Source organism: Mustela erminea, chromosome 6 (genome assembly GCF_009829155.1).
Source record: "Mustela erminea isolate mMusErm1 chromosome 6, mMusErm1.Pri, whole genome shotgun sequence".
Taxonomy (NCBI): Eukaryota; Metazoa; Chordata; class Mammalia; order Carnivora; family Mustelidae; genus Mustela; species Mustela erminea.
Window position 1 is genome coordinate 125301330 of NC_045619.1, and position 12120 is coordinate 125313449.

Below are 12120 nucleotides of genomic sequence, written 5' to 3' on the forward strand. Positions count from 1 at the left end.
TTGATGATAATTGTTTGAATAAGGGGTGGGGAGATGAGAGGTGAAAAACAGGGCAAGGATAGTGCCATTCAGTAAGACAGACGATTAAAAAAAAGAAAAGAGCTATTTTAAGGGGAAATATGATATGCTTGTGGAACAGCCAGAGGAAGCCAGAAGGTATTTGAAAAGCTGGGCCTCAAGACAGATCTTAACTGGAGATGAAAGATGTGAGAGGCATCAATACAGAGACAGTGCTTGAAACTATAACTGCGGATTATCCCGGGAGAGTGTGAAGGGCCAGTCTAGAAGCACTTATGTGCTGCTATTAAAGTGTTTCCCAGTCAGCTCTCTAGCAAGAGAAGTTCTGACTGCAGCAGTTGCTGATGTCTGTGGTGTAAATACTCCCACTGCGGTCAATTTCAAATGACCAACTTGTCATCACGGAAGGTGAACTAATGAAGAGATGCATCCCATTGGTTCCTGAGAGCTGTGGTAAGCCTGCTCCAGACCACCACCAAGTAGGAGAGAGCCCTCCCTATACCCCTAACACAAATATTTAAGGGATGGACAGAATAAAAGAATTCTCGAAAGAATAATCCATCCTAAGAACCAAGAAAGAAAGAACATGAAGGAGGAAATGATTGACCATTCATACTCCCCTGACCAACCCCAAATTACATATGATAAAATCCAAAAAGTGTCCATTGGGTTTAGCACCAAGCAGGTCATTAGTAGTCTTCATAAGACCAGTTTTAATGGAGACAGATGACAGTGGGCCTAGAGGTTCATGTAAACCAAGTGTTGGAAACCACAGCTGTAGATAAGTCTTAGACACCAGGAATCTGTTTTCCAACAGGAAATAGAACTGGATCACTCAAAACCATGATAGCACTATCCCTCGCACCCCTCATTCCAACTCCAACCCACACATAAATGCCTAGATCTCTGTACCTCTATACCTCTCACAACAGACCCTCTCACAATAAAGTGGTACCATTTCCCCATAAGGCATGGAAAAACGCATGCAGTGTGTGCGGGATTGGGCTAGTACCAACCTGTTCAGTACGGTTCCCAGAATTCCCTTCTCTCTGCCTTCCAAGTTAAATCTGGCCAGAAGAAGCACTTGAGTGAAATTTGAAAGGCAGACATGAGACAACAGCCAGGCCTACAGTCAGATGAGGCAAAGGACAGACCCCGAGGTATCTGGCAGGCGCTGGCTTGTTATCAGTCTCCTTCCCTCTGTGTCTTCTCAGCCATTGGCCCTGAGACCAACAGCAGTCCAGGCCTACTCCCAGACTGATGTGATGCACGGTGGCAGACTCAAAGAGGCCACAGCTTCGAAACAACCTGTCTTTGAGCTCTCCCTTTGTGGTCCCATTTCAGGGACTGAGCACAGTGGTTGACATCTTGATTTTGTTTGTTTTGTTTTAATTTTTTTTTAAGATTTTATTTATTTATTTGTCATAGAGAGAGTGCAAGCAGGGGGAGTGGCAGGCAGAAGGAGAGGGAGAAGCAGGCTCCCTGATTCAGGGCTCAGTCCCAGGACCCCAAGATCATGACCTGAGCCAAAGGCAGACACTTAACCAACTGAACCACCCAGGCATCTGGGCCCCTCAGATTTCTCGGCAGCTCCAACGTGTCCAGCTGCAGGCAGACTGGGCAATGACTCTTCTTTTGATCCTTCAGCTCCCCTTCCAGACTTCCATGTCCCTGGTTTCTCTAACATTTGTGTAATGTCTCAAATTCCTAATGCCTTCTCTCCATAATGTTTTGGATGGCTCTGCTTCCCCAATTGAACTCTTCGCTGATACCATTACTGGTACCATGCGTGAAGGGCAGCCAGAACAAAACCTACCAGACATGCATCTGGTTTGGGGACGGGCAACGGGTAGAGGCTGGAAAAGCAGAAGGAAACTGTGAGCAAAGGCTGGAAAAACAGTGAAGGGATCATAGGCATAGATTGGAAAAGTAGTGGGAAAGTGCAAGGATGATTTGTGTTACGCAGCAGTAAAACGATTGGCAAGACTGTCACCTGTGGAAACACAAAAGACAGAAAATGCAGCTAATAAACTTTTGGATCTAGCTACAATGATTTCCAAGCTGAACATTGGAAGTCCCAGTAGGTTAATCCTAGCGGCACGTGATAAAGTGCTTCCAGAGAGAGGGGAACAAAAGAAGGAACTCGAGTTTGCAAGAGGAATTTAGAAGAAACAGAAAATCCAGGACTTGCTTATGTTGGAAAACAAAACTGTTTTACATCTCTAGTTGATCCAGGCAGCAATGGATTCTCAGAGGAAGAAACAGCCTCCAGAGGAAGATCATATTGAGGGTTTGGCTATAGAGCCTGGCTAAAATCTCAGAAACATTTGTGGTGATTCCTAGTACACTCTCTTCATTAGACAAAAGGGCTTCCAGGAATCCTAAGGACATGGTCCCAAAGAGGGCTAATTTCAAAATAGCTATGAACAAGTCTAAAGGGTGGGCCTATCTTGAAAAGAATTGTGGATATAAGTTTTATCTCATGGAGTACACTATAAATCTGATATATAGAAAGCCTACAACATTTTTTTTAAAAGATTTTATTTATTTATTTGACAGACAGAGATCACAAGTAGACAGAGAGGCAGGCAGAGAGAGAGAGAGGAGGAAGCAGGCTCCCTGCCAAGCAGAGAGCCCAATGCGGGGCTCGATCCCAGGACCCTGGGATCACAACCTGAGCCGAAGGCAGAGGCCTTAACCCACTGAGCCACCCAGGTGCCCCGAAAGCCTACAACATTTTTAAGGGACTTCTGTCAGCTCAGACTGAAAGAGACTGAGATTGTCCAAATTCCAAGTAGTGCTCTAAGCCCCCAGGTCTCCATGAATAGGAAGCAGGCTGAGAATACAGCCCAGCGACAAACACAAGCCATTTTTTTAAAGATCTTGTTTATTTATTTGTCAGAGAGTGAAAGAGAGAGCGCGCACAAGCAGGGGGAGCAGCAGAGGGAGAAGCAGGCTCCCCGCTGAGCAGGAAGGCCCGATCCAGGGCTCCATCCCAGGACCCCTGGGATGATGACCTGAGTCAAAGGCAGATGCTTAACTGACTGAGCCACTCAGGCACCCCAGACACAATTCATTTTTATGAAAACTAGGATATTTCAGAAAGTAGAGCCAAGATCCCTGAGAATGGAATGAAAAGCCTCAAAGAACAGTGAATTAGCAAGTAGTCCTCCATGCAGGCCCTAATTAGGAAACAGTCCCTATCCCCAGAGTAAGGGGATCTGGCACCATGGGCCTAGTTGGGTATCAGAAGTGTTCTGAACCAGGGGTGCCTGTCTGGCTCAGTCAGGAGAGCATGCAACTCATGATTTTGGGGTTATAAGCTCAAGCTCCATATTGAGTGCAGAGATTACTTAAAAAAAGAAAGAAAGAAATACTATGAAACAATGATTGCTATGTTTTTCCTGTACTTCCTTTTTGTTGTGCTGTACTTCCTCTTTTTGAACAGAAGTGTTCATTAGGTGGCTAGGGAGCAGGTAACATGCCTTTTTAACTCACTGATCTTTGGATTAAGAATAGCTTTATGCAAAAAGAAAAAAAAATAGCCATATGCGGCAGTTCTTTGAAAAAATTAAAAATAGAATTACCATATGATCCAGCCATTTCACTTCTAGGAATAAAAAGAATTGAAAGTAGTGATACAAACAGATATTTGCCCTCCCATATTCAGAGCAGCATTATCAACAATAGCCAAAATGTGGAAGCAACTCAGAAGTTTATCAACAGAAGAATGGGGGCACCTGGGTGGCTTAGTGGGTTAAGCATCTGACTTTGGCTCAGGTCATGATCCAGGGTCCTGGGACTGAGGCCTGAATCTGGCTCCCTGCTCAGCAGGAAGTCTGCTTCTCTCTCTCCCTCTGCCCCTTCCCACTCCCACTCTCTCTCATTAATAAATAAATAAAATCCGTAAAAAACAAACCGTGCGCCAAAGATAGAAATGCTTGGTCACAGGCTGGGTAAGCACAGAGCGTGGCTAGAGACCAAAGACACGGGAGGGATTAACTGCTTTTCTCCAAGGGATTGACTGCTTTTCTCCGAGGGTGCACTGAGGAGTGGGGCCCGAGCTCTCTCGCCTCCTCCAGCCGAAGGTTGAGAAGCCGCCATCTTCATTCCCATCCTCCAGAGCTCTACGGAAAGTGTTCAGGGAACAAAAGCTCCCCAGAGCAAACCGCCCAGATTACTTAGCCCAGCCCCTGGCAAGGTCAGTGCAATTCCACCTCCAGGCAAAGAGAATTTGAGAATTACGGGGCAACAGGCCCCTCCCCTAGAAGTTCAGCAAAAACATCCAGCCAAGACCAAGTTTACTGATCAATGAGAACTGCAAAACAGCAGTGCTAGAGGAATACAGCATATAGAATTCAGGACTTTTCCCCCATGATTCTTTAATCTTTCAAAGTTAAATTTTTTAAATCTTTGTTATTTTTTCTTTTCTCTTTTTTGAATGTTTCCTCTCTCCTATTTTAACATTTTATCTTATTAATACTTTTTTAAAAATCTTTTAATTTTCATTTTTATACTCATATTCTATCCCTACATTGTATTTTACCTTATTTTTTTTATACACATAAGTTTTTCTTTCTTTAAAATTTTGGGATACAGCTTCTTTTTTTTTTTTTAATTTCTTTTCAGTGTAACAGAATTCATTGTTTTTTGCACCACACCCAGTGTTCCATGCAATATGTGCCCTCCTTAATACCCACCGCCTGGCTCCCCCAACCTCCCACCCGCCCCCTTCAAAACCCTCAGATTGTTTTTCAGAGTCCATAGTCTCTCATGGTTCACCTCCCCTTCCAATTTCCCTCAACTCCCTTCTCCTTTCCATCTCCCTATGTCCTCCATGTTATTTGTTATGTTCATCATCACTAGCCATTAGAGAGATTCAAATTAAAACCACATTGACATACCACCTTACACAAGTTAGAATGGCCAAAATTAGCAAGACAGGAAACAATGTGTGTTGGAGAGGATGTGGAGAAAGGGGAACCCTCTTACACTGTTGGTGGGAATGCAAGTTGGTGCAGCCACTTTGGAGATCAGTGTGGAGATTCCTTAATAAATTAAAAATAGAGCTTCCCTAGGACCCTACAATTGCACTACTGGGTATTTACCCCAAAGATACAGATGTAGTGAAAAGAAGGGCCATCTGTACCCCAATGTTTATAGCAGTAATAGCCACGGTCACCAAACTGTGGAAAGAACCAAGATGCCCTTCAACGGAAGAATGGATAAGGAAGATGTGGTCCATATACACTATGGAGTATTATGCCTCCATCAGAAAGGATGAATACCCAACTTTTGTACCAACATGGACGGGACTGGAAGAGATTATGCTGAGTGAAACAAGTCAAGCAGAGAGAGTCAATTATCATATGGTTTCACTTATTTGTGGAGCATAACAAATAACATGGAGGACATTGGGATACAGTTTCTTCTAACAGACCAAAATATACCCTAAATCTAGGATATGGCTTTCTTCTGGTCTCCAGGCTGATCACATTTTTCCTTTTTTTTTTTTTTTTTCTTTTTTCAACCAACTTCTTATCTTATCAATTCTTTTCTAAAATATTTTTAAAGTTCCCACCTTACAGCCATATTCCATCCCTTCATCATGTTTACCCTTATTTTTATATAAATATAAGTTTTTCTTTCTTTAAAATTTTGTGAGGCAATTTCTTCTCACAGACCAAAACATACCCAAAATCAAGTGTGTGGCTCTGTTCTATTCACCAGCCTAATCATACTTTTTTTCTTTCCTTTCTTCTCCCCCTAGTTTTGGGTCTCTTCTGATTTGGTTAGTATATATTTTTCTGGGATCGTTGTTACCCTTTTAGCATTTTGTTCTTTCATTCATCTATTCTTCCCTGGACAAAATGACAAGGCAGAAAAATTCACCTCAGAAAAAAGAACAAGAGGCAGTAGCAACTGCTGGGGACCTAATCAATATGGACATTAGTAAGACGTCAGAACTACAGTTCAGAATGACAATTATAAAGATGCTAGCTGGGCTTCAGAAAAGTGTAGAAAATACTAGAGAATCCCTTTCTGAAGAAATAAAGTCTCTTTCTGCAGAAATAAAAGAACTGCAACCAAGTTGAAATAAAAAAAGCTATTGGGGCGCCTGGGTGGCTCAGTGGGTTAAAGCCTCTGCCTTTGGCTCAGGTCATGATCTCAGGGTCCTGGGATCGAGCCCTGCATCAGGCTCTCCTCTCAGTGGGGAGTCTGCTTCCTTCTCTCTCTCTGCCTGCCTCTCTGCCTGCTTGTCATCTCTCTCTGTCAAATAAATAAATAAAATTTTTTAAAAAAAGCTATTAATGAGCTACAGTAAAAAATGGAGGCTCTTACTGCTAGGATTAATGAGGCAAGAAAGAGAGTTAGTGATATAGAAGTCCAAATGATGGAAAATAAATAGGCTGAGAAAAAGAGAGATAAACAACTACTGGATCATGAGGAGAGAATTCGAGAAATAAGTGATACCATAAAATGAAACAATATTAGAATAATTGGGATCCCAGAAGAAGAAAGAAAGAAAGGGGCTGTGATATCTCCTCTTTCATTCATGATTTTATCAATTTTGGTCCTTTCCCTTTTCCTTTTGATAAGTCTGGCCATGAGCTTATCAATCATATCAATTCTTTCAAATAACCAGCTCCTAGTTTTGTTGATCTGTTCTACTGTTCTTTGGGCTTCTATTTCATTGATTTTTGCTCTGATCTTTTTTATTTCTCTTCTCCTACTGGGTTTAGGCTTTTTTTGCTGTTCTTTCTCCAGCTCTTTTAGGTGTAGGGTTAGGTTGTGTCCTTGAGACCTTTCTTATTTCTTGAGAACGTCTTGTATAACTACATACTTTCCTCTCAGGACTGCCTTTGCTGTGTCCAAAAGATTTTGAACAGTTGTGTTTTCATTTTCATTTGTTTCCATAAATTTTTTAATTCTTCTTTAATTTCCTGGTTAAGCCATTCATTCTTTAGAAGGATGCTCTCTAGCCTCCATGTATTTGAGTTCTTTCCAAATTTCCTCTTGAGATTGAGTTCTAGTTTCCAAGCATTGTAGTCTGAAAATATGCAGTGAATGATCCTAATCTTTTGGTACCAGGTGAAACCTGATTTGTGACCCATGATGTGATCTATTCTGGAGAATGTTCCATGTGTGCTAGAGAAGAATGTATACTCTGTTGCTTTGGGATGGAATGTTCTGAATATATCTATGATGTCCATCGGTCCAGGGTGTCATTTAAAGCCTTTATTTCCTTGTTGATCTTTTGCTTAGATGATCTGTCCATTTCAGTGAGGAGGTGTTAAAGTACCCTACTATTATTATATTATTGTTGATGAATTTCTTTGATTTTGTTATTAATTGGTTTATATAATTGGCTGCTCCCATGTTAGGGGCATTGATATTTAGAATTGTTAGTTCTTGTTATCAACACCACGCTCTAACCAACTGAGCTAACCAGCCGACTTAGCTCTTCTTGTTAGATAGACCTTTGAAGTATGATATAATGACCTTCCTCATCTCTTATTATAGTCTTTAGCTTAAAAATCTAACTTTTTTTTAAAGATTTTATTTATTTATTTGACAGAGAGAGATCACAAGTAGATGGAGAGGCAGGCAGAGAGAGAGAGAGAGAGGGAAGCAGGCTCCCTGCTGAGCAGAGAGCCTGATGTGGGACTCGATCCCAGGACCCTGAGATCATGACCTGAGCCGAAGGCAGCGGCTTAACCCAATGAGCCACCCAGGCGGCCCTTAAAAATCTAACTTATCTGATCTAAGGATTGTCCAGGACAATCAGGGCAGAGCCCAGGGCCAGGGCCAGATGGCTTCCCAAGGAAATTCTACCAAACATTTAAAGAAAAGTTAATACATATTCTCCTGGAACTGTTCCCAAAAAATAGAAATGGAAGGAAAACTTCAAAACTCATTTATGAAGCCAGCATTACCATGATCTCAAAACCAGACAAAGACCCCATCAAAAAGGAGAATTACAGACCAATAATATCCCTGATGAACATGGGTGCAAAAATTCTCACTAAAGTAGCAGCCAAAAGGATCCAACAGTACATTAGAAGGATTATTCACGGGGGTGCCTGGGTGACTCAGTGGGTTAAAGCCTCTGCCTTCAGATCAGGTCATGGTCTCAGGGTCCTGGGATCAAGCCCCACATTGGGCTCTCTGCTCGTGGGGAACCTGCTTTTTCCTCTCTCCCTCCCTGCCTCTCTGCCTACTTGTAATCTCTGTCTATCAAATAAATAAATAAAATATTAAAAAAAAAAAAGGGCGCCTGGGTGGTTCAGTGGGTTAAAGCCTCTGCCTTCGGCTCGGGTCATGACCCCAGCATCCTGGGATCGAGCCCCGCATCGGGCTTTCTGCTCCGCGGAGAGCCTGCTTCCTCCTCTCTCTTCCTGCCTGCTTCTATGCCTACTTGTGATCTGTCTGTCGAATAAATAAATAAAATCTTTTTTTTTAATAAATAAATAAATAAATAAATAAGGATTATTTACCACAACCAAGGGGGATTTATTCCTGGGCTGCAAGGTTGATTCAACACCTGCAAATCAATCAATGTGACACAATACATTAATAAAAGAAAGAACAAAAACCATATGATACTCTTAATAGATGCTGAAAAAGAATTTGCCAAAGTACAGCATCCTTTCTTGATCAAAACTCTTGACAGTGTAGGCATAGAGGGTACATACCTCAATGTCATCAAAGCTGTCTATGAAAAACCCACAGCAAATGTCATTCTCAATGGAGAAAAACTGAGAGCTTTTCCCCTAAAGTCAGGAACATGGCAGGGCTGTCCACTATCATCACTACTATTCTATTAGAAGTCCTAGCCTCAGCAATCAGAAAACAAAAAGAAATAAAAAGCATCAGAATCGGCCAAGAAGAAGTCAAACTCTCACTTTTTACAGATGATATGATACTTTATGTGGAAAACCCAAAAGACTCCACTCCAAAACTGCTAGAACTCATACAGGAATTCAGTAAAGTGTCAGGGTATAAAAGCAATGCACAGAAACCAGTTGCATCTCTATACACCAACAGCAAGACAGAAGAAAGAGAAATTAAGGAGCTGATCCCATTAACAACTGCACCCAAAACCATAAGATACCCAGGAATAAACCTAACCAAAGAGGCAATGAATCTGTACTCAGAAAACTATAGAGTACTCATGGAAGAAATTGAGGAAGACACAAAGAAATGGAAAAATGCTCCATGTTCAGGGATTCGAAGACAAATATTGTCTATGCTACTTAAAGCAATCTATGCATTTAGTGCAATTCCTATCAAAATACCATCAGCTTTTTTCAAAGAAATGGAACAAATAATCCTAAAATTTATATGGAACCAGAAAAGACCCAGAATAGCCAGAGGAATGTTGAAAAAGAAAACCAAAGTTGGTGGCATCACAATTCCAGACTTCAAGCTCTATTACAAAGCTGTGATCATCAAGATGGTATTGTACTGACACAAAAACAGACACACAGATCAATGGGACAGAATAGAGAGCCTAGAAATGGACCCTCAACTCTATGGTCAACTAATCTTCAACAAAGTAGGAAAGAATGTCCAATGGAAAAAAGACAGCCTCTTCAACAAGTGGTGTTGGGAAAATTGGACAGCCACATGCAAAAGAATGAAACTGGACCATTTTCTTACACCACACACAAAAATAGACTCCAAATGGAGAAAGACCTCAATATGAGACAGGAATCCATCAAAATCCTTGAGGAGAACACAGACAGCAAGCTCTTTGACCTCAGCAACAGCAACTTCTTCCTAGAAACATCACCAAAGGCAAGGGAAGCAAGGGTAAAAGTGAACTACTGGGACTTCATCAAGATCCAAAGCTTTTGCACAGCAAAGGAATTAGTCAACAAAACCAAAAGACAACTAGCAGAATGGAAGAAGATATTTATAAATGACATATCAGATAAAGAGCTGGTGTCCAAAATGTATAACGAACTTATCAAGGGGAACCTGGGTGGCTTAGTGGGTTAAAGCCTGTGCCTTCAGCTCAGGTCATGATCCCAGGGGCCTGGGATTGAGCTCCACATCGGTCTCTCTGATCTTCAGGGAGCCTGTTTCCTCCTCTCTCTCTCTCTGCCTTCTCTCTGCCTACTTATGATCTCTAGCAAATAAATAAATAAAATCATTAAAAAAAAAAAAAGGAACCTACAAACTCAACATCTGAAGATCAAATAATCCAAAAAGAAATGGCCAGAAGACATGAACAGACATTTCTGCAAAGAATACATCTAAATGACCAACAGACACATGAAAAAGTGTTCCACCTCACTCAGCTTCAGAGAAATACAAATCAAAACCACAGTGAGATACCACCTCAAACCAGTCAGAATGGCTAAAATTAACAAGTCAGGAAATGACAGATATTGGCAAGGACACAGAGAAAGGGGAACCTTCCTACACTGTTGGTGAGAATGCAAGCTGGTGTAGCTCTGGAAAACAATATGGAGGTTCCTCAAAAAGTTGGAAATAGAGCTACCCTACAACCCAGCAACCATACTACTAGGTATCTTTACCCTAAAGATACAAATGTAGTGATCCAAAAGGGCCTGTGCATCCAAATGTTTATAACATCAATGTCCACAATAGCCAAATTGTGGAAAGAACCTAGATGTCCATCAACAGATGAATAGATAAAGAGGAGTGGTATATATATATATATATATATATATAATCTCAGCCATCAAAAAAGAAATCTTGTCATTTACAATGCTGTGGGTAGAACTAGAGGGTAATATGCTAAATGAAATAAGTCAATCAGAGAAAGACAATTCTCATATGATCTCTCTGATATGAGGAATTTGAGAGTCAGGGAGGGGGGTCCGTGGGAGGCAGGGAGGAAAAAAAATGAAACAAGATGGGAATGGGGAGGGAGATAAACCATAAGAAACTCTTAATCTCAGGAAACAAACTGAGGGTTGCTGGGCGGGTGGTCATGGGAGGGGTGGGGTGGCTGAGCTATGACTTTGGGCAGGGTATGTGCTGTGGTGAGAGCTATGAATTGTGTAAGACTAATGATTCACAGACCTGTACCCCTGAAACAAATAATACATTATATGTTAATTTTAAAAAGAAGAATTAGTAAATAAAATTTGGTATATACATACATGAAAAATGATTCAGCTTTAAACAGGAAAATGGTGATGTTTATGACACCTATATTAAAATCAAAATAAGGGGTAACAGGTGGCTCAGTTGATGGGGCACCAGACTCTTGATTTTGCCTCCAGTGGTGATCTCAGTGTAATGAGGTCGAGCCCCATTAGGCTCTAGGCTCAGAGGGGGTCTGCTTGAGATTCTTTCTCTCTCTCTCTTTCTCTCTCTCAAATATATAAATAAATCATTAAGGATGCCTGGGTGGCTCAGTCAGGTAAGTGTCTAACTTTGGCTCAGGTCATGATCTCAGGGTCCTGGGATGGAGCCCCGAGTCCAGCTCCACGTTCTATAGGGAGTTTGTTTGTCCCTCTGCTGCCCACTGACTTGTGCACAAACACACAGTGTCTTTCTCAAATAAATAAATCAAATATTTATAAATAAATAAATAAATCTTATAAAAAGTAAAATTGAAATAATACAGAGAAGATTAACATGGTCCCTGGGCAAGGAAAACACACACATTTCACATTTGTTAAGTATTCCATGTTTTTTGTAACATTGTATGTCAGCTATACTCAAATTGAAATTAAATAAATAAATAAGAAGACAATTCTGATACATGTTTCAACACGGATGACACTTGACAACAGAGGCGCCTGGGTGGCTCAGACAGATGAATGTCTGCCTTTGGCTCGGGTCATGACCCCAGGGTCCTGGGATCTACCCCTGTGTTGGGCTCCCTGCTCAGCATGGAGCCTGTTCCACCCTCTCCCTCTGCCCACCCCCATCCATGTTCTCGATCTCAGATAAATAAATAAAATCTTTAAAAATAAAAATTAAAAGAAAGACACTTGAAGACATTATGCTAAATAAAATAAACTAGTCACAAAAGGATAAATACCGTTATGATTCCACTTATGTGAGAGATTTAGGGTAGTCAAATAGGTAGAGACAGAAAATAAAATGGTGGCTGTC

At 41.3% G+C, this 12120-nt stretch overlaps 1 non-coding gene across 1 annotated transcript; it reads left to right on the forward strand.

The window, feature by feature from the left end:
* Positions 1–11586: 11586 nt before the first annotated feature.
* LOC116594602 lies at positions 11587–11696 on the forward strand. Its single transcript, XR_004287313.1, has one exon. It is a non-coding gene; the product is annotated as a U6 spliceosomal RNA (small nuclear RNA).
* Positions 11697–12120: the final 424 nt, after the last annotated feature.